Source organism: Pteropus medius, unplaced genomic scaffold, assembly GCF_902729225.1.
Source record: "Pteropus medius unplaced genomic scaffold, Ma_sr-lr_union100, whole genome shotgun sequence".
Taxonomy (NCBI): domain Eukaryota; kingdom Metazoa; phylum Chordata; class Mammalia; order Chiroptera; family Pteropodidae; genus Pteropus; species Pteropus medius.
The window spans coordinates 1,759,950-1,775,033 of NW_024350397.1; the positions used below are offsets into that span (position 1 = coordinate 1,759,950).

At 35.0% G+C, this 15,084-nt stretch overlaps 1 pseudogene; it reads right to left on the reverse strand.

The window, feature by feature from the left end:
• Window positions 1–14,548: 14,548 nt before the first annotated feature.
• LOC120584167 (uncharacterized) lies at window positions 14,549–14,666 on the reverse strand (annotated as a pseudogene).
• Window positions 14,667–15,084: the final 418 nt, after the last annotated feature.

The window sequence follows — 15,084 nt, forward strand, 5'->3', positions numbered from 1 at the left end:
TCTTTTAATACAAAGTTTTAATTTTAGTTAACTGAATATGGACTACAAACTAATGTTTTCTCATAAGTTTATTTTATCATATTCCAAAATTTTAAAAGATAGTTTTTATTACATCTTAGGGATAATCACTAATTTCTTGTCATTGCCATTTCTTAAACTAATAGCAACAGTAAGATAAGGAAAAATTTTCAAAGTTTTTCTTTTCTAGCTATTAATAGATTTCCATTAGCTTTCACCTACAATGAGTTTTATTCAGTGTGTTAAAGTAATTTTGATATGAACCTACCTAGGTTAGGTTGATTTCAGTTACATATCATTCTAGATTTTATACCCACAGTTATAATTCCTGGAGTTATTACCTATCTTTAGGAATTGGCCAGTGTATAATCCGTCTCATTCACAAACCTTTAATGATCATAGAGGGGAAGAGAGAATAAAGACAGTTGAAATAAGACTTTCTTCCTGCTGCCATTTCCTACTTGCCTTTTCCTTTTGCTCTGGGACTATAGATGAGAACAGAATTCAATGATTTCGTGTTCTTAGAAATTCCTTGGCTTTAAAATTAGTTTTACTTAGTTTCTTACAGCCTACTGGTTCCATAATAGGGAATAGCTACATTTGCATGTATAATTTAAGCCAACCCAGTGAACATCTACAGCAAACCCAGCAGAAAGAGCAATCAAGCCATGGCAGCTGGTCAAGGTAGCAACTCTCCACTTTCCAGAGTTCGGAATTCAGTTGGTGAATACCTGTCATTGTGTTTCTATTCAGTTCCTTCAGGAAATATTGTAGGTGTGGCACATTCAAAATACTGTAGAAATGAAGAAAGCATTTCTCCCTGAGATGATCAGAAAAGGCTTCATTGAATAGAGTAGAGTAGGTCTTGGAAGGGATGGTAGGTGGACAGAGGGCGAGGCACAGGGATTATCGTCTGGGAAAAGAGGACAGTTTTTCTATGAGTCTAGAGAACTGGCAGTTTAGACAGGCCAGGACACAATTTTTACTGTGATGCTCGAGGCAGGGTTGTGAAGGACTGGGACAAGATGGTGAAGAACTGCCAGTGGCAAGTTAGTGAGGTTGAGAATATTTTCAGTGGTGAACTGTTGAAGGTGTTTGTGTAAGAGAATAGTGACAAACAGTGCTTTCAGATGATTAACCTACTGATACCAAGCAGTGATAGACCACTGCTCTTTTTTTTCCCCAGAATTGAGTACATAGGGCTCATCAAATTAGATAAAATTTGGCTGTTAAATTTTCCATAAAGGTCCAGAAGCTGACTCTCATATACCCCAGAAGAATCTTAATATTTAATAAGGAAGTAAAGTTTAAGTAGTTTAAAGCTATCATCAGGAAATTTGACATAATTTTATGTAAAATGTTATTAATGAGAAATTCTGTGTAATACATATTTGAAGAGGAATGAAAACATAACCAGAAATCACTTTTCACCTTGGGATAATGTTGGGAAATTTATACATGAAAGGCTTATTTTGGTTTCCATGCTGAGTTCAATTACTTGTGGATACATATTCCAAAAAATACAAACATTACTGCGTTCTTCTGGAGTTTCCATGGAGCAACTCCCAGAAAATGTCTATTTTAGATAGAATCTTTAATCTGAAGTATCTATAATACTGAACATATAAAATTGCAAGTTATTAAAAAATATACTATTCGTATTTTAAATGTGATTTCTCTGTTATCTGTGTGTACGTATATCCACCCACCTTTAGAACTCAGTGGAGTAAAAAGCTAGATGAAAGGCACTATTCACTTTTTCTGTCTATTCTTAGATGAATACTTTTAAACATTTTTTTCAGGGCACAGTTTCTAACCTCTTAGAATGTGGTGCTGAGATGTTTTAAAGAGAGCATTAGAAAGAGAACTTGAGGAAATAAATGTTACACTATGAAGAATACATAGTATTACCTAACTTGTAATACTATTAGTAATTAGTAATACCTAATTTGGAACAGGATAAATCTAAGTGAAAAATATAAATTATAGAACATTATTTTTTTTCTGGGTTTATTGCAAAATATGGCACATTGAAAACTTACTATAATGGATGTTGTCAAAACAGCAAATTAATGAAAAGATTATAGATTATGTCTATTGCATTCTGCATTATCAAAATTCTTTAACATGTTAAACTTGTTAGGTACAGTAAGTGTTACATTTTTGAAGATTTTTCTATTAACAGTTACTGGTACTTGGCTTAAATTAATGCAGCTTAATAATTAGGTTTTTAATTAATATTTGCTAAGTTAACACATGGGCTTGGACAGTGGTGTAGAATAGCATATTGGCATGTTCTCTCCTTAAAAACTGTCTCAAAAATAGTAAAAGGTGGATTATGAAGCTGGCTGATGTCTTGCACTGGAATTTGAAATCAAAGCTTTTTTTTTTTACTCCATCTAAAATGCGTTTTGTAATTCTATAAATATACACATCAATAGAAAACTAGTACAAACTTCACTTTCTTTTTCTTCTTTGGCAATTAATTTTGGTATTTAGGACCATTTGGTGATTTAGAACCCACCATTCTCTAATTGAACCTACAGTAAGCATGTTTGGAGTCTCTGTGCTTGATTTTTTGGCATTACTGGTTATACATTTCAGTTAGTATTGAGTGGTTTCTTTCAGCTTTATATAATTGAGTTTTTTAAAAAAGAACCATAACACCTTTTGCATATTTTTATATTTGATTTACCTTTTTTTTTTTTTTTAAAGAAGTAACTAAAAGTAATGGCAGTTGCACTTCATTTATATGTTGTAGAGTGGTAAGATGAATTCAAATAAACACATTTTTCAGATAACATTGACTCCATAGTTTTGTCATCACCTTTGGGCACACGACTATAAATCATTATCTTAGTCTCATCCTCTAGAACTGCATCCTTATTGTGCACTGGACTTTGTGATTTAACTAGCATTCTTTATCCCCAATTCAACCATGTTAAATTTATTTTCTTTCCTAAAATTGGCCAACCTCATAATTTGCATATTGCATTGTTTTCTGCTCAAATTCTGGGGTCCTTTTAGACTCCCTTTTCCCCTTCATTTAATAAATCTTTTTCTGTTTCCATCGCCATTAGCTTAGTTCATGTCTATTATTTCTTTCCTTATTAAACACAATACTAATATATTAGCTCGTTTCCCAGCCTCATGGTTTCTCTCCTCTATGTACCCATTTAAACCAACAATTTTCTAAGGAATAAGACTCAAGAAAGTAGATTTTAAATATTAAAAGTAGGTTTTAATATTAAATTGTTTGTTTATTGTAATTCTTAAGATACCTTGGAACTGTCAAGAGCCTTAAGGTCATTCTAAATATCAAAACATTTTTGTGCAGGCATACAAAATAGATACCGATTAAAGGTTTTAATTAGTTGAAAAGCACAGGATTTTTTTTGTAACTTCCAAAAGGTATTCTGTTTATAACTCTACTGACTTCTTAACATTTTTAAACTTCTCTAATATGATATTTAATCCAAAAATATTGTTGCAGTGGAGTCATTCATTCAGTAAACTTATACCCATGCTTACTATATGCACCAGACACATTAATCAAGACACACGACTTACTAAGAGATAGGAAAGGTTCGAATTGCTGGAAAACTGATTTTTATTCTTAAATAGAAAGGTGTAAGGGTAACAGTTCTGCGTAAGACAAAAGTAATTAAAACAGAATTTTAGGCTTGGTGTAAGGTAGACCAGTCAATGAAATGTCCAGAAATATGCTCAGGATATATGTGGAAATTTGGTAATATGCTAAAGGGCAGCATTTTAAATCAATAGGAAGATGGATTATTCAGTAAGTTGTGTTTGAACAACTGGTAGCTATTGGAAAAATGTAGTTTGATCTCATTGTCATTCTTACACCTAAATAAATTCCAAGTAGGTCGGTATTTAAATGTGGAGGGGAAAAAGTGAAATCGTAAATGAAATCATAGATAAGTATTATAAACTTGGAGCAGGGAAGCACGTACTTTAAAGTATTACATGCACTTATAAAAGAATACAGTTGGCCCTTGAACAACATGGTTTTGAACTTCATGGATCTACTTATACGTGGATTTATTTTTCAATTGACTGGTGCAGTTCAAACAGTATTGTTCAAAGGTCAGTGCCATTGGGAGTTGGGAATATGTGAATGTGAAGGGCAGACATGGAGTTTTGACAATGTGGGTCGGAGCCCCTACCCCAGTGTTGTTCAAGGGTCAACTGCATATTGATAAATTTGACCACTTTGAAATGAAAAGGTATGCCACAAAAAATTTTTTTTTCTCATACTGATGAAAAAGAGCTAATTTTTCAAATAAATAATGAGCTCTACAAATCTATAATAGGCAAAAACAAAGGCAAAGATAGATCATTGAAGCAATTAAAATGGACAAGAAAACAGTAAAGATCGCCAAGCTTACTAATAATATATAAACTTTATTGTGGAAAATTTTAAACATAGGAACAAGTTAGCCGAAAATTACAATGAATTTGTATAATTTTCTTTCAACAACTACTGACAAATTGTCTTTAATTATAACCCTATTTCCTTACCCCTTCTATAGTATTTTAAGCAAATTCCAGTCATACTATTTCATCTGTAAATATGTCACTATCTCCAAAGATAGACTTTTTTCTAACATAATCACAAATCATTATCAAAACTAAATGGAACAAACAACAATAATTCTTTAATATAATATTTAGTTAGTGTTCAAGTTTCCAGGTGTCTTATTGATATCACAATTATTTTTTCCCCAAGTACAGTTGTTGGAATCAGGATCCAGTTCCTATCTATATTGTGATTTTTTGATGTTTCTGAAGTCTCTTAAATCTTGAGATTTCTGCTTCATTAGTCTTTTCCCTTGCAATTTATTGAAGATAATGGAATTATCTTAAGGAAAATTCTGGTATCAATTCTTAAAAGTTCCACAATTGTCTTAAGGAATTTCACATATCATGGATTGTGTTGATTATGTCAGCACATACGATTATGTGCCTTAGGATTGTTTGGCATTACTTAATGACTTAAAAATATTTTTTATCAGTTTTAGAAAACTTCTGACCATATTCTTTTATGTATTTTCTACCCTTTCTATTTTTCATGATTTCTCTCCTACCTATACCTAGTTGTTGTTGTTTTGTATGTTGACATAGTATGCGAGAAATAGAGATTATTTCAGGGAAGGTGATATTAATCTTCCTTCAGTCGATTAATTTTGCTTCGGAAAGGCAGTAGGGGTGCTTATGACCCTGGATCACCCTAATTGAGAGTGGGCTTGAGATTTTAAAGTTGGATTCAATTCCAGATTCTAGTTCATCTTTACTCAGAGTGCAGCCCAGTCCAAAGCCAGGAGTGTTTACCAGGACCCCTTCTTGATAGGCCCTAAACTCCAGTTTTTGGTCTCCTTTCCCTGTGAGTCTTGAAAGCTCTGCTCAGCTCTGAATTTCTGAATTGCCTCATCAGCAAATGGACTGTGGGAAAGACAGCCCCAAATGCTAGGCTCACCTGTGTAAGTTTACTTGTCCACAGTCCTGTAAGTTTTTACTGCTGCCTTGTTAACATTTGGCTTTTTGTTTTGCCCAGCTTTTCTAGTTGTTTTCAGTGAGAGAGTTGATTATATTACCTAGTCTGCCATTACAGGAAATCACTGAGATCTTTGTGATTCTGCTTCTGATCGTGTGTGTGTGTGTGTGTGTGATAGGAATGATGTATACCGTTCATTTAGTTTGCTTTCTTGTAGAGAACTTTCAAATGCTGTCTCACTTGCCAAATATGTGTTGACTTGGGCTTTGGGTAACAGTGCAAATACGTGGCTGGAACGAATGCCTAGTTCAACACTAAGGAAACGGGGTACTGCAAATGTTGTTTTGTACTCTGCTTCAGATATCAGAATTACCAGCTTTTATTTCTGTTCTGTGATTTTCTCATAGACGATTTTGTACATGCCAATTCAAAGTTTGTATTTATGCCATGTGTGAATGAGTGCAAGATTCCCAAATAAGAATAGAGAAAATATTTTCTTTTTTTAACCATACTGAGACACCTCAAATAACTATGAAATGCAATTTTCCAAAATATTTATCTGGGCTGAGACCAAGAAAGAAGCATTTTGGGCCAAAATGCTTCTCGAATATTTTATGATTTATAAGAAAGGGTGTAGGTCTACGGCCATGCCACCCTGAACATGCTTCCGTGTGATCTTGGAAGCTAAGCAGAGTCGGGCCTGGTTAGTACTTGGATAGGAGACCACCTAGGAAGACCAGGTGCTGTAGGGGTTAAAAAAAAATAAAAAAGGAAAGGATGTAGAAATTCTCTTTTGAACTTTAAGCCTATGTTATCAGGATACATTCATGAACAAAATTTTAGTGCATTTTTACATCAGTGAAATAATTTAGGTGTTTCCCTCTTATGAGTCAGTTATTTCTCTAATGTTTCACTATTTCATATTTGTTTTTCTACTATGTTATCAGCCTATATTTTAGGTAAGAGAGAATAGCTGTCATTATTTTCAGTTTTCAACTTGTATTTATAATTTGCTACATATATTCTAGCATTAGTATATTGCAAAAGAGACTTTAATTCATCTTTAAATATTTAATAAAATCATTTCTGAAAACCAAAATTATTTGATGTTTTTATCTTAATTACTCTGAACAAAATACTTCAAACGTCTGATATTTCAGGATGAAAGTTGTGTTAAGTAATATTTGAATCTAAATAGGGTTCAAATTCTTTAAGTTTCTTTATTCTAAAGCCCTGTGTAGTTCCCATTTTCTAAGCAATTATTAGCTATATTTGATCTAGATGAAGAAAAATTTCACTATGATCATGTACATATCAGTATGTACAGTACCATCCTGGAATAAATTTTATTCATAGATTAATAAAGTATATGCAGCATGATTTAGGAAAAAATATTTTAGGGCATTAAATTTAGTTATATAAGTTACAGTCTTTTAAATTCTGTGCAATTAAAATCTATTTTACCTTAAAAAAAAATTCATCACACTGGGAAATGTAGAGTGCCTGTTTTCCAAAAGCATGCCCAATTACACATTAAGGAGAATTTTGAAATACCAGTTTAGCCTTTCAGTTTAATGACAGTTTTCATCTAATTTTCTTATCAATACTTAAAAGCCTGAAGCGCACTCTAATATTTGATTTGGCTACATGTTTCTTATAGTACCTCCTTGGTTCAAATGCAGTTCTTTTCTCTGATATGGAAAAAACTATAAAGAACCTAACACAGTGCCTGGCACATATTTGATAATTGATAAACATTACTTTCTTTTCCTTACCCCTTCCCTTCTCCCACATTTTTAGCACATGATTTTAAAGGTATTGAGAAATAAAAATAGTCCCAAGAAACTTTAAGAGCTCAACTTTCATTTAAATCTTTTTTTTTTTTCCTAAAAAGAAAGATGAAAATTAATGTATAATGTTATAGGTAGATTTCTGCGATGGCCCCCAACAGTCCTGCCCTCTTGAGAACACATCGTGTATAATCCTCTGCCCTTGAACGTGATCAGATCTGTGAATGTCATGGAATTGTCACTCCCCTTGATTGGGTTGTATTAAACGGCAAAGATGGTGGTTGAATCATTCCTCTGATTATGTTAACAAGCTAAGACCCCTTAGCAGACTGGAGAGAGAAATTCCTGTTGGCTTTGAAGCAATAAGCTGCCATGTTTTGGAGGACCACGTGGCTAGGGCCTGAGGGTGACTTCTAAGAGATGAGAGCAACCGTTGACAGCAGCCAGCAGGAAATCAGGGACGTCAATTCCAGCCAAAAGAAAACTGTGAGATAATACAGCTGACCCTTGAAGAACATGGGTTTGAACTGCACAGATACACTTATATGTGGATTTTTTTCAAAAGATATTTGGCCCTTTGTATCTGTGGGTTTTGCCTGTAGATTCAACCAACTGCAATCAATTACAATATTTTTGCATTCTCAGCTGTGGTTTCCCTGTTTGGTGTTCTAATCCAAAGCAGCTTTCAGAGGAAGAGACCAAGCATAGACATAGACACACACAATTATTTTCATTAAACCTAAAAAATATACATGTCCACATTCATTTTTCTGCTATCTAATGTTTTTAGATCAAAAGGTTTTATTTTTTTAAAGAAAACTTAGAACCACATTTCCAGTTGTTCTGTTTCTAGATCAGTTAATTAGAATGCCTATGTTTTTTTTCCTTACTACCATAACTGCTGTAATTAAATCTACAAAGACGTAGTGCACACAGTAGGTGTTTTCTCGACACATGAAAAATAGCTTACTGGCAGTGGATACTTGTCATCACATTCAAAAGTAATTTTTTTCTCTTATAGGGAGAGAAAAGGTGAAAGATGACTTTTTTCATTAAGATCAGTATAAAAGCTCTTTTACAGTATGCTAGAAAAACTAGAATGCCTTTTCAGTTAACATTTGTCATCATTAAAATGGTTTTTTTAAAGGCCAAATAAATACTTTTTTCTTGGACAATTATAAAGTTATTCATAGTTTAGTTTATAGAATAATAATTGGCAAAAAGCAAATTTTTCTAATAAAATCCAAATTGAATAGGTTAAAAAATTATAATGCTAAGCCTTTATATGACTTATAGATGAGAACATTTTAATAAAAAATGACTCTGCTTCCAGTCTAGATAGAGTAATAAGGATTGGACTTACTCTCCCACTTAACTAAAATATCAGACAAACTGAAAAAAAATTTTTTTTTCATGCTTTCATGATGTTAGACATGAAGGAAAAAAGAAGTGAGCTTTGAGAGATAGGAAGGAAATGAAGCAAGCCCTGTTTTTCCCAGCTTACTGCCTTGAGAGCTTTCTAGTTGCAGCTCTGGGAAGAAACAAGAGGACTTCCTGAATCAAGAAGATGGAGACCAAGGCTCTGTGATTTGCAATGCAGAAAACTTGATAAGAGGGAAGTATACAGATAGCATATAGTTGGATTTTATTTCTAATTAATTCTGCCATCTTTGTCTTTTAATTGGAGAGCTTAATCTATTTTCATTTTTAAAAATTACTGATAAAGTACTTCTGCCATTTGCTATTTTTTTTTAATATGTCTTAACTTTTTGTTCCTCACTTCCTCCATCACTGCCTTCTTTAGTGTTTCTTTGTTCTAGGATACTAGTCTGATTCTCATATATTTTTCTATATGTTTTAAACTTATATTCTTAGTGGTTATCCTGGGGACTGAAATTTCCATCTTAAATTTATAACAATCTAGTTTGAAATACCTATTGAGCTTCAATAGTGTACAAAATCCCCCTTTTATGTTAAAATTGTCACAAATTACATCTTTATATATTGTGTGCCCATTACTACTTTATGCATTTATCTCATAAATCATATAAAATAAAATAAGAATTACAAAATATAATAATACGGGCTTTTTTGCTTACCCATGTAGTTATCTTTATTGATATTCTTTATTTCTTCATGTGGTTTTGAGTTATGTCTAGTGTCCTTTCATTTAAGCCCAAAGGTTCCCTTTAGCATTTCTTGTAGGGTAAGTAGGTCTACAGGTGACTAACTATACAAACTTTCGTTTACCTAGGAAAGTACTATTGCTCTTTTTTTTTTTTTTTTATTTTTTTAATTTAGTTTCAGGCATACAGTACATTGGTTAGACATCTATGTAGTTCATAGAACAATCCCCCCAATTGCTCCCTCCTTCCCCTGACCCTCCACCTAGCCAGCGTATTAATGCTAACTGCATTCTCTATGCCATGCTCCCCACCCCTGTGACCATCCATCAGCTACTAATTTGTACTTCTTTAGCCCTTCACCCCATTTCCCAGCCCCCCAGTCTCCTACCCTCTGTTCGACTCAAAATTGTTCACTATATTTGTGAGTCTGTTTTTGATTAGTTTGTTTGTTTTATTCCTTAGATTCTGCATATAAGTGAAATCATATAGTGTTTATCTTTGTCTGACTTAAATACCTTCTAGGTCCATCAAAGCAATATCTTTTTTCATTCTCATCCTTTTCATATGAAGTAGAGGTGTTGTTTTCTTATCCTTTCAGCCACTCTGTCTTTTGGTTGGAGCACTTAATTCTTTTCCATATAAGGTATTTATTATTGATAGGAATGTAGTTGTTACCATTCTTTATTCTTGTTTTTGATACATGTTTTTTCTTCTTAAAGAAGTCCCTCCAACATTTCCTGTAATACTGGCTTAGTGGTGATAAATTCCTTTAGCTTATTTTTGTCTGGGAAGCTCTTTATCTGTCCTTCAACTCTAAATGATAGCTTTGCTGGATAAATTCTTCTTAGTTGTATATCCTGGGTCTTCATCCTGTCGAATATTTTTTGCCAAACCCTTCTGACTTGTTTCTTTTGAGAAATCAGCTGCCATTCTTATGGGTTTTCCTTTGTATGTAACTATCTGTTTTTCTCTTGCTGCTTTTGATATTCTTTCTTTGTATTTAACCTTTGGCATTTTAATCATGATGTGTCTTGGTGTGGGTCTCTGGATCCCTGATTTTTGGAATTCTCTGAGCTTCCTGGGATTTTATGTCCATTTCCTTCACCAGGTTAGGGAAGTTCTCCATCATTATTTCTTCAAACAGCTGTTCAACATCTTGATTTTCTTCAGTTACGCTGATCAGACAAATATTTGGAGCCTTATTAGTGTCCTATATCCTCCTTAAATTATTTTTATAGTCTTGGCATCTTTTTCTTGCCATTCCGATTGAGTGTCCTGATTGGCTTTCCCATCCTCTAGATAAGGCCTTTGATCCTCTTTATTCACTTTGTTTATTTCTTTGTTTATTCCATTTAATAGACATCTCATCTCAGATAATGTATTCTTCATTTCAGACTGGTTCCCTTTTAGAATTTCCAGTTCCATTTTTATGTTTTTTTTTCTCTTTGTTGAAGTTCTCTACACTTCCCAAAAGTTCATTGAGCATCTTTATAACCAGTGTTTTGAACTCTGCATCTGTTAGATTGCTTGACTCCATTATATCTGGATCTCTGTTCTGTTCTGTCATATAGTTTCTGCTGCTTTTAACTGCCTTTCCCATTTTAACTGCCTTTCCATGTCTGTTTCTATGTACTAAGCAAAGCTCCTAAGTCTCCCGGTCTTATTAGTGTGGATTTGTGAAGTAGGTGTCTAGTGGCACAGTCCTGAAAGGGGTTCAGCTGCAGGCCAAATTTAGCCCAAGCTTCTACCCCTCCAAGGCCACCTGTTAAGATTCAGCAAGGAATCCACAGATGCTGTGCTTATAGTTGCCTCCAAAGGCCATACCAGAAACTGAGGCCGGCTGCCTCCAGTGTGAGTCTAGGCACTGCTCAGCAAGGAGCACCTGACTCGCTGAGGATACACCTGAATGTGGCTTGGGCGGGGCCGCGAGTTAGGGAAGGCGGGGTTTCAGGGAATCCTCTGGGCAGAATGACTTCTGTTATCCAGTTTGATGACCTCATGACTATGGCACTGCCGTGTCCTGCGCACTGGTACTGGCGGAGGGCTCAACAGGGAACTATGGATACTGCCGAAGCTTCTGTACAGAGCGAGTCTCTCCTCGGTCCTCACTCGGACAATGTCTCCCTGTAAGTCCCTGGTGCCCCCTGCACGCAGCTGAATTGGCACTGGTGCTCAGAGTGAGCAGGTCCATCGCCGCGAAAATCTGCTCGTGGATGCAGCCCTTTTAAGAGGCATCTGCTGCTGCCGCCACCTCCGCCTCACTCAGCCGCTCAGGACAGGCAGCCCCGCATCCTTGCCCCGTCCTATCTTCTGCCATTGCAGGGTGTTTTCTTGGACTTCTCCCTAGTTGAATGGCTTTTTCCTCTAGATCCCAGGTGATTTTTCCTTTCCTTGCTGCTGCTCCTTGTTTCCATCACAACTTTGATTTGGTCGCCTGAGGGATGAACAGAACCTCTATCATCTACGCCATTGTTTTTTTTCCTCTCCTATTGTTTCTTTCTTTGAAGGATAGTTTTGCCAGATACAGTATTCTGGTTTTATAGGTTTTTTTTTTTCTTTCAGCACTTCAAATATATCAGCTACTTTTGGCTTTCATGGTTCCTGATAAATTATCTGTTAATCCTATTGAGGATCCCTTATACACAATAAATTACTTTTTCTTGGAGCTTCTGAGACTTTCTCTTTGGCTTTGATGGCTTAATTACAACATGTCTTGGTGTGAATCTTTGAGTTTTCCTATCTGGAGTTTGTTGAGCTTCTTGGATGTATAGATTCATATCTTTTACCAAATTCGGGGAATTTTTAGCCGTTAGTTCTTCAAACATTCTTCTCCCTTTTTCTTTCTTCTCTCCTTAGATTTTCATTCTGTATACATCAGCAAGCTTGATCGGGTTCCACAAATCTGTCAGGTTCTTTACTTTTTTTTGAGGTATAATTGACAATATTGTATAAGTTTAGGTATATTGATTTGGTACATTTATATTATAATATGATTGCCATTGTAGCATTAGCTAACTTCTCTCATGTTGTATAATTGTTTCTTCTATGGTGGGAATAATTAATATCTAGTCTCTTAGCAAGTTTATTATAATATACTTTTGTTGTTTATAGTCACTGTAGTGTATATTAGATCTCCAAGACTTATTTATTTATTAGTTGTAAGTTTGTACCCTTAACCAACATCTCTCCCATACCCCTTCCCCAGCCCCTGGTAAACACCATTACACTCTCTGATTTTGAGTTCAATTTTTTTGTATTCCATGTATAAAAAAATATACAATATTTGTCTTTGTCTGACATCTCACTTAGCATAATGTCTTCAAGGTTCATATATAGTGGAGAACACTCTGCTTATTTAATGGTGGATATTGTTTTAATTTTGCCAGTATAGGTTGCAGTTAGGATAAAAGTGACACCAGAAAAAAAATGCTTCAAACATAAAGTAATAATACTTGGTTTTGAAATGCATCAATAAACCGTAATACATTTTTGACATAATATTCATTTTGATGTGTATTTCCTGGCATAAATATTCATTTATAAAGAGTTCATAGTTGTAATTAAGAAAACAATTTATGCAATTAATCTTGGATAAGAAAATTTAGAAATTAATTTAATAGTAATATTTGCTAATTTAATAGTAGTATTTACTGTGTGGATGAAACATAGATGAGGCCTTATTTTGCGAGATGAGGGGAAGTGGCTTATGTCTCTTTCAGATGCTGTTACTTCAATTTACTCTGAGATTTTAGGATCCTGCTACATTGTAAAAAATACAAAATGCTATCAAATGATAATTAGTACTTATACAACTTCTTTGTTCTTTCTGTCTGAAATATCTTCTGATTCCTCTTCAAGCTTATTTCTGTGTTTTAGCCAAGTGATTTTTCTTAAAGTCTAAACTAAAAATGGAAAGTTGGCCCGATTTATTTCCTTACCTATACATCTAGAATTCGATTCCTTTATTTCCCTCATTTTCCACCTCCAATCCATCTGCATGTTGTGTGGACTGCTCTCCAGAACATAGCCCAAATGTGTCTGCTTCCATCATCTCCTTACTGTTCTCTTCATTTCCAATACTAATTTCTCTCTTTACATTTACACAGAATAGTTAGTATGTTGGTCTGCCAGGGCTGCGATAATAAAGAACCATAGACCAGGCAGCTTAGACAACAGAAATATATTTTCATACAGTTCTAAAGTCCAGGAGCAAGATGCCATCGGGGTTGGTTTCTGGTGAGAGCTCTCTTTCTGGCTTGTAAATGGCTGTCCTCTCACTGTGTCCTCACACTGGGGAGAGAGAGACATCTCTGTTGTTTCCTCCTCCTCTTATAAGGACAGCATTCCTATTAGATTAGGGCCCCATCCTATTAACCTCATTTAACCTTCATTACCTTCCGAAAGGCTCTATCTCCAAAGACAGTCACCTTGAGGGTTAGGGTTTCAATATATGAATTTGAGGGGGATACAATTCAGTCCATAACAATTAGATGGATCTTTAAAAAGTTAAAATCAGATCATGTTTATTTCCTTGTTTCAAACTCCCCAATTGCTTTCCATCACCCTGAACATGAAATCCAAATTCTTTAGCTTGACTTACAAAGCTGTATGTAATCAGGAGTACCCATCGTTCTCAGGGCCATGTCGCACGACTCCAGGAGTCATGGTTTCCATCTAAAAGAATCATTTATAAGCAGACCTTCATCTGTACCACTTTCAATAAGTCTTGATACACTGTCAGGAAAGTTCTATGTTTGCTCATCTGCAGAGGCTGACGGACCCTCCTCACCCAATATTTGGTTCGAATGTCCAGACTGATGATGTCACTCAAACACTCCAAGAGGGTATGACAAGGTGTATTACTCACTTATTTGTGGTCTTCGAGGAGAGCAAAGGAGGCCTCCCAAGCAGGCCTTAAATGGCTTGAGAGAGCAAGGAAAGGGGACTGGCCTGAGTCTGGTGGTTGAGTGGGGCTGGAGCGGCTATGACAGGACCTTGCCTGGTTTGACTCTCCTACCAGCATCAAAGGAGGGAGTACTCAGCTTTTCTTTTCTTTCTTTTTTTTTTTTTTTAATTTTATTAATCCTTTTTTTTTTCTTCGCCTACAGCAGCTAGTACTCCTAGGTGGTCTCCCATCCAAGTACTAACCAGGCCCAACCCTGCTTAGCTTCCAAGATTAGACGAGATCGGGCATATTAGAGTGGCATGGCCGTAGATCCAGCTTTTCTTATCAGCTTGTCCAGATGTGAGCACCAGGTAAAGAGGGAGGAGTGAGGCTTAGATGTTCTCTGCAATCAAAAATGTCAAAAATGGAGTCAGACTTCTTAATACACTCAGACATGTTCTTCACACGGTCTTGACTCTTTAGCCTGTTGCTCTTCCATTTAATTTGAGGATCAGCATATCAAGTTTTATAAAAATCCCTGTAAGGGTTTATATCAGAATTGCATTGACTGTGGGTTAGGAGAATCTCTGACATCTTTAGGATATAGGGTCTTTCTGACTATTGAGTTGTTTCCAAGAACAGTGTGTATCTATCTATTTACATTTTTTAAATCTTTCAATAAAAATAATTTTCTCCAATCTTTTTGTAAAGTTTAGTAATAGCTATGTTACATTTCTGGTCACCTTTATA